Raw genomic sequence first — 13,750 nt, forward strand, 5'->3', positions numbered from 1 at the left:
CTCACAGGTTTTTCTAAGGAACAAGTGAGGCCAGTTTTTATTAACGTGTTTTGGAGTCTGTAAAGTGCCATTCACAAGCTGGGTGATGTTGGAGTTTCCACTGTGGTGCAGTGGGATCAGTGGCCTCTTGGGAGTGCTGGGATGCAGGTTCCATTCCCGGCCCCCACAGTGGGTTAAGGATCCGTGTTGCCTCAGCTCGGATTTAAAACTGATCCCTGTCCAGGAAACTCCATATGCCGCGGAGGCGGGCAGGGGGCGAGGGGTGGGGTGGGGGGAGCAGAGGGAATGCATGTTCTGGATGATGTTATTATGAAAACATCTGCAAGTTACCAGTATGTGCCATCTGCTGGCTACTGTGCCTCATTACCAAGACACGTTTGGGAGGAAAAGAGGTCCACCACATGGATGGTTGATAATCTAACTTACGTGAATTCAGCAGGATGTGTGGCTGGCACCCCATATTGCTGACTGTTTCTCTGCATACTGCTCAGAGCTGAGACCACTGACCACGGACGCTCTCCCCCAGTGCAGGTTCCTGAATCAGCGCTCAGGCAGCGAGGAATTAGTTTAAGCACCCCCTATTCCTGTGGGTTTAGGGACCCTGGGCTCCCAGCTGATCCCCAGGCTGGCATTTCGGTCCCAGCTGTGCTTGGTGGCTAATCACATGGGCTGGGGTGAGGGTGTCCGAGGTTCAGAGAAGCCAGGACAGGGCTTCTGTGTGGTTCCTGCAGAATTCTGGACGGGGCATCTAAGATCAGGATGACCTGATCTCCATGTGGGAATTGCTGCCGCCTGCAACCTAAAAGAGGCTTGAGAACTAACCCTCTATCAGAGGCCAGGCACGTCGTGGGCGGAGCCTCCTGGTGGGTGGATCCTGGCCCCGTCTCTTCCTTACCTGCCCTGTTTTGCAGAGGAAGCAGCCTTCCTGCCCAGGTGCCGGTCTTAGGTTTTACAAGTTGCTTTACTAATTTTCCATCCTATCCCGTCTTCTCCTCTAATGCTTAGCCCTTCACATGGAAAGTATCCCTCCAGGAGCTTCTGCCTTGGAGAGGTTTTAGTATGGGAGATAAATGGGAAAGGAAGTGAGTGCTGAATGAAGTTTTAAGCAAGTCTCTTTTCTATTTCCTTCTGGTTGCCTGGAAAGGGCATTGACAATTTATTCTGCTGAATATCTCAAAATGGAGAAAGGCCTTGAATTCAACAGGGAATGGCCAAGTTTTAGGGTGTGTGTTTGAAGGGGCAAGGATAAGACTTGGGGGTGGGGGCAGTGTGCTGTTACCATCCATGGCAGTGGAAAGCTGTAGTCTGCCCAGGGATTCAGAGAGAACACACTTTACATGTGGTCACCCTGGGAGCCATTCCATTTCCAGCCCCTCCAGCCTGCCTTGGAATCACTGTTGGGTTCAGTTAGCTAAATTTTATTGCTGGCCCCCTGTGACCCAGCTGGAGTGTGGGGAAAGCAGAGTGTCAAAGTTGTGAAGGGCCTGCTCGCTGACTTGAAGGATTTATCACTGAAATAGGAGGACAGATTTGTCAGTAAGAGCTGGTCAGTTAGTGACAGAGGTCAGGGTAAGGTACTGTGACAGCCCCAGAGAAGGGACTTAGCCCAGTCTTGGGGTGTGCTGTAGTATGGTGTGTAAGTGTGTGTGTCTCTCTGTGTCTGCATGTGTGTCTGTGTAAGTGTGTTGTTGAAATGAATAAACAGAAATCTCAATTTATTTTAAATGGAGTCAGGACACCAGAAGGGGGAATTCTCACATCCTTTGACAGCAGAGCCCAACAGGAAGAAGAAAAACTCTTCTTTCTGGCAAGGACTCAGGCAATGAGAACCACGGCCTCTGCTTACTATGGCCCTCCCAACTTCCTCTCTCTGTCCCCTATAAAAAGTCTCCTTCCCTTGCCATGTGGAGGGACTTGCACCTGGCTTGCCATGGCTGCAGACCCATATTTCAATTGTGGGGTGCAATAGGAGAGGAAGAACTTTACCCTTCTGGGTTTTTCTGGCTGGTCTAAGAATTAAATGGACATAAGACAGATTAACAGGAGAAAATCACACAAAAGTCGAATGACATGTATGCACGGGAGAGACCTAGGAAAAATAAGTAACTCACCCAGATGTCTGAAGCCCTCACCTTAAATACCATCCTCAGCTAAAGACAAAAGGGGATGTTGGGGGGTGGTTTGGGACTTCAGAAGGGAAGTTCACATGGAGATGGAAAAGCCAGTGTTGGCTGGGCCTGCAGAGACAAGGGACACAGAGTGGACTCTGATCACTAGAAGTTTCCCCACCACGTGGAGCCCGGACGCTCCACCCTGGTAGCTCTGTTCTAGGAAGAGACCCTCTGTGTAAATTCTTTTAGGCAATTAGGGGAAGGTCAAAATTCTGAGTTTTTTGGGGGGAGGTGGCCTTGATTGTTTTCAGATCGAAAAATTGGCATGACAAAGAGGCATTTTGGGGTGGCGAGTTTTGCTTCCCTCCACAATTCTTTTTTCTTTTTAGGCCACACCTGTGACATGGAATTTTCCAGGCTAGGGGTCAAATCAGAGATACAGCAATGCCAGATCCGGGCCACGTCTGCGACCTATACCACAGCTCACGGCTGCGCCGGATTCTTGAATCCACTGAGCAAGGCCAGGGATTGAACCCGCATCCTAATGGAGGATTCATTTCTGCTCTGCCACAACGGGAACTCCCCTCTCCACAAATCTTTGAGGATCTCAAGAAGACCTCTTTGTTGGATAAATATCTGGCACTCTTTGTTTTAGGTCAACGATGTATACATCTTCCTTAAAGACAAGACGCCTGATCTAAATCTTGAAAGGAGATTCCAAGCAAAGAGAAGGGCAAAGTACACGGAGGTAAGAGAGACATGCAGAGACCCATCGAGTGGGAGGAGGGGTGAGGTCAGGAGACAGGCTGAAGAAGCAGGCAGGGGTTGGGCTGGGAGGTCCATGGCTTGAAGCATGCGGATTAATCCTGTAATAGAACGGGGCCCTGGGCAGCAGGGGAAAGACATGGTTAGATTAGCCCTTCGGAGACACTGCTCTGGTGGCACTGTAGGAGAAAATGTCCCAATAAAATGTAGAAAGGAGAGACCCCAGCCATGATGACTAAGCAAAGTCTAGCCAACTGCCCCAACCAGTCCTCCCTCATGCATCTGCTTCTGTAAATTTGTTTCCGCATCTACCACATTGCCTGACGTCACTCCAGTGCAACTAGCCAAGCTTGGACCCGGAAGACATAGTCCATAAAAGCCTTGTGAAACCCTTCTTCTGGGCTCAGACTGTGGAAAGCGATCTCCTCTGAGCCCGCCGGCGTAATAAACCTGAGTTCTCCAACTCTCCGAGTGCTCGCTTGGTTTCTCGCCGGGTAAAAGAGCTGATCCACAGCAGCCACAGAGCTGCTGGAGCTGGTACGCTACAGCCATGGGGCTGTCACCAGAGCAGATATGCTGCAGCACAGGGCTGCTGGGTATCTGCCATAACAGCACCTGGGGACCAGAGTGATGGAAGGCACAGGTGGCAGTGGGACGCTGAGTTAGCCACCAGGGAAAACAGTCCAAGAGAGAGGCAACCAGAGCCGGAATTCCATCAGGAGAGAAAGCGATAGAGAGGTGAAGGTTCTACATCATCCTGCTGTCCCACAACCCAGCTGACACCTCCATCTCCCCTGTCACAGCTCTCCGACCCCGCTGCTTCCTGCCAGACAAACCCGGGCAGCCCCCCAGCGCCCGCCCCATGAGACAGCGTCCTGCCAGGCTGTCCTTAAACACCTAGGAAGCGGAAGTCACGGAGGGGAAGAGGCCAATCAGAGAGGGCAGAGCAGACGCGCCCCGCCTCCCCTCCCCCGAGTGCCTTGGTGGTCACAACGTAGGGTCTTTTGCTCTTTGCAGTTTAGTAAGTCCGGTTACTTCTCTATGGGCCTAATTGAACACTTAGACGTGTATGAGGGGTTAAGTTGTGCTATTAGGGTAATAGAGTCCTAACTCTGGGAAGTTTTACAGCACTGTTTCTTTTTTTTTTTTTTTTCTTTAATGGAAACAAATTTTCCTCCCTCTTTCACTGCCCTCCCCTGTCGCCCTCCAGGATCTCCAGGTGAAGACTGACCACTCCCAGAAGAGGTCTTTTACCTCCCAAAGAGGCATCCACCGTGAGTGTCCTCATTAGAGCTTATTCTTAGCTTCTAGAGGTCACTTCGGTAAATACCCATCAGAGTGGATTCTCATGTAAATAATATCTGTTGTGAGGGAAGGAGAGAATGATAATGAGACTGTTAGGAAATGATCTGTGACTTTCCGGCTTTCTTATTCTGATGAAATAAAAAGCAGCAGGCATTTCTGAGCACCTGCCCCATTGATGCATTGCACTAGGGTGTGGGGTAGGTCATGGGTGAGTAAGATAACCACCCAGTCCTTTCCTCTGGGAGGTAGGTCCACCCCATGGAGCTTGGGGTGGCCAGTTCTGCCCAAGGAACTGGGAGTGCTTGTGTGTGAACTGGATTTTTAAATGGCAAGTGGGTGTTTGACAGGCAAAGACAAGGCACTCTGATCTGAGGAGGCAGCATTACCTATCAATGGGGGGATGGATACTAAGGCTGGGGAGACACTGGGTGTGGCTGGAGGCTGGGGTGCTTGGGGAGTGATGGGAGAGCAGCTGGGAAAGTTGCCTGCAAAGGCCCCAATGCACCAGGCACTGGGGTTGGGCTTTACTAAAGGGCAAGCAACTGGCAGTCATCAAATGTGTGCAGGCCTGGTGTGTTTTGTTTTTGGAAGATAACTAGAGAAAGGGGAGTGATGAAAAGCAATCTGAAAAGCTGTTAGAGGATGAAGGTGACAAAGCTTGGTGAGGCAGTGGAATGGAGAGAAAGAGACAGTGCCTCGGAATATTTAGGATGTGGAGTAGAGCTGAGCTGCCTGCTGGCATAGGAAGGAGTATGATAGAAAATTTGCTTGTTTGGGGAAACAGGTCCCTACCATGCACTTGGATACCTGAGGAGAGGTAATGCTTTTATAAACTGGTATCATGTCAGGTGAATCTAAGGATGGAATTGCCTAAGGAGCTGGCAGAAGGCACAAAGGGAGAGCTAGAGGGCGTGTGGAGGGAGGCTTGTACTTTGTGCCCAGGTGGAATCTGCCGGTTTTCCTGTCATCGGTGCCACCCACTGCATAGGCTGGGGCTGTACCAAGTGGGGCTCCCAGTCCAGCCTCCACAAGTGAGGCAGTTCTGGGAGCGTGGTCGGATGAAAGCACACATTGGATGCAGGACTAGAGGATGTCAGGTGGAGCTCTCAAGAAGGCAGCTGAAGCTTGGATATCAGGAGATAGCTGGGATGGAAATCTGAGCACCAAGATAGCATCCTGGAGACAGCCAAAGCCGGCGGGGAGTGACTCCAGGAGGACCCCAGACTGAGGTGCAAGGAACAGCAGCATTTAAGAAGCAGCTGAGGAGGGGGTGGCAGTGGAAACTGTGGTGTGAAGAGGACAGGAGAGAGCAGGGGCTGGGAATCTGCCGTAGGATGGACCAGGTTGGTTAAGAAGCAAGTAAAACCAGTGAAGCCAGTGAGGGAAGATAAGCAAAGTGGGAGCAAAGGGAATGGGATAGGGCAGGGAGGAGGGCAGGGGGTGGGGTGTCAGCCTGAGGGATCCGGACTGCTGTGCCTCCACCTGCCTGCCTGGATACTAACTTCTCTGAATCCAGGCCTCGCTCTGTTTGCTCTTGGACATCATCCAAGGCTCTGAGGGAGGCTGCCAACTTGACCTGTAGGGTCTCAAGCCTTTGGGATTAGAGGTAAAACAGGAAGGGTCTTGTAACCTCCCTTAACTCCAGGATAAGAGCTTCTGGACCCCTGGACCTACACCACTCTTGCTTATTTTGCACTGGAAAAAAAAAAAAAATCAGCGTAGATACCATGCAGTGATATTTTTGAGCAGAGCTTTGATCTCGTGGTAGGAACATTCCAAGAGAAAACAAGAAAAAAGCTTCTTAAGAATCTGCTGCTGCTTGGCTGAGCAATTGGGTGTTGGGCTGACTGATGGAGATCTCAGCAATTGGGGGGGCACACTCTTCCCTGGCCCTCAGAAGAACCCATGGCGTGTTCTGATCCTGGCCAGCCAGCTACTGTCTTCACGGTTAAGTGCCTCTAACCACCACCATGTGTCAGCTGGAAATTTTCCTTAAAGAAACAAACAGCAATCCTAATAATACTGTAAAGGGATTGTGTCCCGAGGTTCACATCACAAGTGGAATCATGTCCATCTGTGCAAACAAACTTTTAAATACATGTATGAAGCTTGAGAAGCATCTCTGAAGATTTTTAATGTGAGGACATGATGGGACAGGGTTGGAGAATTTAACAGTGATGTAAAGACTACAAGTCAAATTGTTCTCTTTTTCCGCTTTGCATGATCACAGTGTTAGTATTAGTGCTTATTTATTTGGTAAAATAGAAATTCTAATGGACAGGGAGTAGCTTTTAGAGGTTCTTAACTGTGAATGAAGCAAGATAAGGTAGGTTTTAGTCTGAGATACATCCAAGAAAACTATATTTTGGTGGACTGGGACCAAATACAGATTTTTTTTTTTGAGAAAAAGAGGCATTGAACCCTCCCCCCAATTTTCTTTTCAAGAAATTAGTATTTTCTATTTGATTAATGATAAAAATTGACCATGTCCACATTTCCTCCTTTCTTTTCCTACTAACTCAGCAAATGGGATATATTCCATCTGCTGTTCCTTCTCTCACCTCAGATCTTCTCAATCTCCTTAAGACAGAATGGTTAAGTAATAATAGTGATAGTTTCTGGTAGGATGAGGAGAACTTGATGATCACAGAGATGAAGGGGCATCCAGCAGGTGTGACTGGAGGAGGGGGCTGCCTGCGTATATGGAGAACTCTAGGGGGGATCGTTTTGACAAATATTTTTTTCCTCTGGACTGAATTTGAACCATTAGGGTCATTTTTGTTCGGATGCTATTTGGTTCTCATTCATTTACTGGGCACATACCATGCACTGTTGGGATACCTGGGGGAGGTAATGCTTGTATTTATTTATTTTTTGCTTTTTAGGGCTGCACCTGCAGCATATGGAAGTTCCCAGGCTAGGGGTTGAAATTGGAGCTACAGCTGCCAGTCTACACCACAGCCATAGCAACGGCAACTCGGTCACCGAGAAGTGTCTGCGATCTACACCACAGCTCCCAGCAATGCCAGGTCCCTGACCCACTGAGTGAGCCCAGGGATCAAACCCACAGCCTCATGGTTCCTAGTCGGATTTGTTTCTGCGTCACCACGACGGGAATGCCTAGAAATAATTTTTTGAAGAGTTCCCTGGTAGTCTAGTAGTTAGGACCTGGTGTTTTCACTGCTGTGGTCTGGGTTCAACCCCTGGTCTGGGAACTGAGATCCCACATCAAGCTGCTCCACACTGCAGCCAAAAAAAAAAAAAAAAAAAAAGGGAAATATTTTGTGAGAGTCTTCTAGTTGATTCTTTCCATTATATGTGAGGAGAAAAATGGAACTTATTCTTTCTTCTTACTTGTTATGGTTACCAAGAATCACAGACCAAAAATTTTTTCAGACCAAAAATTTTGGGAACCTTATTGTCTCCAAATTTTCTTGTCAGAAATGAAAGCGCTAGACATATAGCAAAAGCACATTGCTGGCTTAATTATTTTTTATTTGCTGAAATGCAAGGCTCAGATGATCCTGAATAGGAGAGACTGGAGCTGGGCTGTATGTGAAGATTCAGATCCAATGGCATCTTTTTCCAAAAGTATTATATTTTGGCCACACCTGTGGCACAAGGAAGTCCCTGTGCCAGGGATCAATCCTAAGCCACAGCAGTAACAATGCCAGATCCTTAACCTGCTGCACCACCAGGGGACTCCCCCCAAATTATTTTAAAGCCTTAAGAATGGATGTAGCAGAGTTCCTGTTGTGGCACAGTGGTTAACGAATCCGACTAGGAACCATGAGGTTGCAGGTTCAGTCCCTGTCCTTGCTCAGTGGGTTAACGACCCAGCGTTGCCGTGAGCTGTGGTGTAGGTTGCAGACGCGGCTCGGATCCCGCGTTGCTATGGCTCTGGCGTAGGCCGGGGGCTACAGCTCCGATTCGACCCCTAGCCTGGGAACCTCCATATGCCGCAGGAGCGGCCCAAAGAAATAGCAAAAAGACAAAAAAAAAAAAAAAAAATGGATGTAGTTGCAACTTTATATGGTGAAATAACATAGGTATTTGAGAAATGTACTATTGGTTATGAATTATAATAGTAGCCACAATTTATTAGCCCTTATGCTACGTGTTTCCTACTAACTGCCTTGTATACCTACTGTTGAAGCCAAGTCTGACCACCAGCCACAGCGGTCAGCTAGTTCTCAGGGTTAGAATGTCTGTCTCTGCTCATTTTCCCGCTTGCTAAGTTCATGTCTACTTTATTTTTTTATTTTTTTGGTCTTTTTAGGGCTGCACTTGCGGCATATGGAAGTTCCCAGGCTAGTATCAGAGCTGCAGATGCCGGCCCACACCACAGCCACAGCAACTCAGGATCCGAGCTGCATCTGCAAACTACACCACAGCTTGCAGCAACATCGGATCCTTAACCCACTGAGCGAGGCCAGGATCAAACCCTCATTCTCTTGGATACTAGTCAGGTTCATTACTGCTAAGCCACAATAGAAACTCTTATTAAACTTTTTCTTTTTTTTTTTTTTTTGGCCGAGCCCAAGGCATGTGGAACCATGAGGTTGCAGGTTCAGTCCCTGTCCTTGCTCAGTGGGTTAACGATCCAGCGTTGCCGTGAGCTGTGGTGTAGGTTGCAGACGCGGCTCGGATCCCGCGTTGCTATGGCTCTGGAGTAGGCTGGGGATTGAATCTGTACTACAACAGTGATGATGCCAGATCTGTAACCCAATGAGCCACCAGGGAACTCTCTACTTTGTAAATCTTTTTTTTTTTTTTTTTTTTTTGGCCGCACTCATGGGCCAGGAATTGAACCCACACCACAGCAGTAACCAGAGTCACAGGAGTGACAATGCCAGATCCTTAACCTGCTGAGCCACCAGGGAACACCCTCTACTTTGTAAATCTTAATGCAGACACGTTCTTTATCTAACCCACTTCCAATTTTTTTTTGGAAAAAGGCAGCATTCTGATGAATGAAATCCATTTTTGGAATGATCTTTTAGAGAGTGATTGATTTTGAAGGCTTTATAGTCTTAAATCCTAAAGAATCTATGGTTTAGCCAAAAGACAACAGCCATTCTTGTTTAAATTATTCTGCTCACCCTGTTTACTTTGTAAAACAGCTGCATTTTATGCAAACAGAATTGGAAAGCCCTGATTTGGGCTCTGCAGGGGCAAAGGCCCTTCCTAGGTCACCAAGTACAGACTACAGTCCCCAGCTTATGATAGTATGACTTAAAAATTTTCAACTTTAGGATGATGTGAAAGTAATATGCACTGAGTAGAAACCATCCTTGGAATTTTCAATTTTAACCATTTCCTGAGCTAGCAACATGCTGTCTGGTGGTGCTGGGCAGCCTCAGCGCCTGGTCAGCCCTGCGAGAACAAGGGTAGACAACCAATACACAGACAACCATCCTGCATTCTGTATCCAGTACAGTATTCAATAAATGTCACGAGATATTCAGTACTTTATGGTAAAATAAGCCTTGTGCTAGATGATTTTACCCAGCTGCAGGCTAATGTAAGTATTCTGACACATTTAATTTGGGCTGGGCTCAGCTATGATGTTCTGTAGGTTAGGTATAGTAAATGTATTTTCAATGTATGTATTTTCCACTTATGACAGGTTTATCAGCCAATAACCCCATTGTAATTTGAGGATGTATTGTCTGGTGGGGTTTCAGAGGGATTCTGTCATTTCCACCCCTGCCCATGGATCATAAGGGATATGGGGGGGGGGTTGTCATCTGGAATGAGATCTGGTTCACTCTCCTTTACAATGTAAATAATGTGTGTTCAGACACATCATCTCCACACATGTACTTTATGGACGATCGATGTATGTGCATATACAGTATATATGTGGTCACTTCTGTTTAATTTCTCCCAGAGTTGCCCTTCATAATTATGCCAAGTAGAGGTTACTAGTGCATAGTAACCTAACTGAAATATAAACTATTCAAAGAGAATTTAGATTTCTGGAGAGGACTGCTGCCTGTTGACAAGAACTCAAGCCCTTGGCAAGCTGTTCCTCCCCCGACCCTTGGCATATGAAAATTTATGGCTATCCTGCTTTTACTGTCAAAACTTAGGACCTTGGTCTCTCCTTTTTGCCATTGTATAAGGCCAAAAGAGAGATGTTGGTTATTTTGACAACCTTAAAATGGACTCCAGGAATGTCACTGACAGGGAGTCCCTGTTGTGGCTCAGCAGGTTACAAGCCCTACTTGTACCCATGACAATGCAGCTTCAATCCCTGGCCTCACTCAGTGGTTTAAGGTTCCCCATTATTGTGGCTGTGGTGTAGGCTGGCAGCCACAGCTCCTAGCCTGGGAACTTCCATATGCCTTGGGTGTGGCCCTAAAAAAAAATAATAATAAGCAAAAAAGAAAAAAAAAAAAAAAAAAGGAATGTCATCAATAGCATGACCTTTGTGACTAAATCCAGCAATAAGAATCATTTTCCTCAATGAAGTTCAAACAACCATCACTGGGTACAAAGGCTGTGATTTTTTTTTTTTTTTTTTTTGGCATTCTTGCTTAGCTGAATCCTGACACAGGTCTGATGGCAGAATCTGGCTATTTGGCTTCAACCCCTACCTGTTGAGCACAATTCCCTTTGCATGTGAAGCGCCTCCAGAAGGGCTGGCCTTCAGGGCTGTGCCCGAGTGGGTTTTCTTGTACTGTGTATCGTGTCACTTCTGATCCCATCAGTGGTTACGGAGCTTCCTGGGAATACAAAGTCCAAGGCACTTGCCCATCCTGCCAGCACCACAGGCCTGAGCAAAAAGGGCAAGGTGGTTTTGAGGGAGCTGCCAGAAGACCGAGAGGGTCACAACACCTTCACTCAAGGGCAGAACAGCCACCTCCAGCTGGCAGCTCCCTTGCGTCACTCTGTCGCTAAGTGGGAATGGATGCTCCCTCCTGGGCTGGAATCCCATTATCCATCCCAGGCCCTCGGCCTTCTGGAGGGCAGGAAGGGACATCAGGTCAGGGTGTGGCTCAAAAGTCCTTGTTGTTGGCTTAAAGATCCTCTCATGACTTCCCAGGTGTAGAAAAAACAAGGTTTAAAGGGACCTGCACATCAGAGCAAGTGGCCCTTAGAACCTGAAGGGGAAGGCAGTTCAACATCCCTAAATGGAAGCTTTGTTATTAAGAGTCCTTATCTGGTAAGGCTCTGAGGTAAAATCAGTGAGTCCTGACTTGCTGTTTTTGTTTTAATGTTGTACTTTGGAGAGGTCTTGTTTTGACCTGGTGAGGATAAGAGTGGGTGGGAGGGATGGACCTCAGGCGAAGGGAGGGTTTTTATTTACTTTCTGATAATCATACTGCCTGCCTCTCTTGGAAAATCCTTCCTTGTCGTGTCAAGTAGTACAAAATAAAACCAAATGTTCTTTGTGTATTTACATTGGGGCCTTAGTTATAGAAAAATATGGATAGGAAAAACATTAGTAGAAAATATAATTAAATGGTTTCTTTATGTTGGGGTTGTGAATGTTTTTTTTTTCTTTTTTCCAAATTTTATGTAACGAATAAAACATTTATAATGAAACTGAAAAGTTGGGGGGGAACTTAGCCTTGTTTTGTAATTTATGTCACACATTTTGTCTGAAAATTTCATCAAATGCAACAGTCTTCAAATTTGGGGGTATGTGTCACCTGGGGAGATTTTGTATTTTTCAGAGACTGTGAAGTTTGGCATGGGGGGGGCGGGGGCTGATGTATAGTCAAGGTGAAGGACCCATAGGCTTATAAGCAGATAGGTTAAGGGGTTCCCATAGAAAGAGAACCAGGCCTGGCTTTCTGGACTTGAGAAGACATTTTGGCCTAAGCCATTTTGGTATCTAAGCCTGGCCACAATGCTTGCCCTTGAACGTGTCTTGGAAATTAAATTTCTTAAGGGAACACAGGAATGCAGGATCAGAGAAAGGGCAGTCAGACGATACTGTAGTGATACAGCAGAGTCCTAGTAACTCCTCAAGGGATACACAGAATAATAAATCTTTGAGTTCTGCAGGAACTAAGGCTCCCACCCAGGTGGAGGACTGAATGGAGGTGTTGACTTGACTCTCCTGACTTCGGTCAACTAAGGCTTGGACTCTGTGACCTTTGCCTCAATTCTATGCTAAATTCTCTGCTCTAGCCCCTTCATAAATATGCATGTACCCTTAGCTTCAAAATTCCCTAACTTTGCTATTCAGGGAGACACTGCTTTAGGAAAGATTCCCAGTGTTCTCCTTACTTACTGTAAGTAATAATAAACCCCTCCTTCTCCTAATCTTTGGCTTGGTTGTCTTTTGACTCAACACCCACCAAGAGTCAAAGCCAGTTTTCAGGTAACAAACTGATGGTTTCTACAGACTTCCTCATTAATCTGGCTATGACCCTCCTGTGAGGTCCAGGATAGCAGGACTCTGGCTGGAATCAGAAGCCGAAAGGAGAAGTTCCCATTGTGGCTCAGTGGTTAACAAATCCGACTAGGAACCATGAGGTTGCAGGTTTGATCCCTGGCTTTGCCCAGTGGGTTAAGGATCCAATGTTGCCGTGAGCTGTGGTGTAGGTTGCAGACGTGGCTGTGGCATAGGCCGGCAGTTATAGCTCCCATAGACCCCTAGCCTGGGAACCTCCATATGCCACAAGTGTGGATCTAAAAAGCCAAAAAAAAAAAGCTGAAAGGAGTATCCAAAGCTGCCCATTACTGTGAATGGTGGGTAACAAACAGAGTGTGGGTCTCCTGGCTAGGTCTCTGGGTACCTCCATTTGATCAAATTCCCCATAGGGGCTTCCATGTCACTTATTACCTTACTGGGTACTGGAAAATAGTCAAAGTTAATTCTCAAAGAAATATTCATTTAAATTCATTTAAAAACAAAAACAAAAAACAGGCACATGAATTTCACAGACTCCAGGAAATGGGAGAGAGTTTGTAAAACAAAATATATATCAGATACATACAAGTATTTACTGCCTCAAATGAATGATATCAATCAAGAGCCAACTGTGACAAATTTTAAGCTAAATATTCAAGGAGGCATCTGTCTTTCTAGCTAATGTGTGTGTTGTGTGGATGGGTGGTAGCAGCAGTGGTGATGGTGGCCAACATCTGAAACTATAATACGGGAAATGACCCAGATCCCTCAAGTCTTGGCTTGCAATAAAGATCAGAGACCTAGATCAACATAATGGAGGTTTTGATCCAAAAGTAAGATCAATACATTGTCTCTCAATTATTATCTCCATAGGAAATGAGAGTATTTTCAGATTCAGAGACTCATATAAATGAAAAGTTCCTGAATTTCAGGTGTACAGATGGGCAAATTCATTTCCAGCTGAGTGGAGCAGGAGACACAGTCGAGGTGTCTCTCAGCCTCTGCCCCCCTTTCCTAGAGCTGTCTCTGCTCAGACCCACAGGCAGAGTCATACTGCCTTCCTGGCTAGAGCTGATGGGATTAGCAGTGGGATGAAGAGAGACCCAGTCTAGAGGGATTTGAATCAGGGCTCTGAGATGCTCTTTGTCATTCCCGCAGACCAGTGGACAGAGGACATGGAAACTAGGGAGTGAGGGCA

At 46.7% G+C, this 13,750-nt stretch overlaps 1 pseudogene; it reads right to left on the bottom strand.

Annotated features, from left to right (window-relative positions):
- On the bottom strand, positions 8,998 to 12,745 carry LOC100623136 (annotated as a pseudogene).

The sequence above is a fragment of the Sus scrofa genome, chromosome 15 (genome assembly GCF_000003025.6).
Source record: "Sus scrofa isolate TJ Tabasco breed Duroc chromosome 15, Sscrofa11.1, whole genome shotgun sequence".
Lineage (NCBI taxonomy): Eukaryota > Metazoa > Chordata > Mammalia > Artiodactyla > Suidae > Sus > Sus scrofa.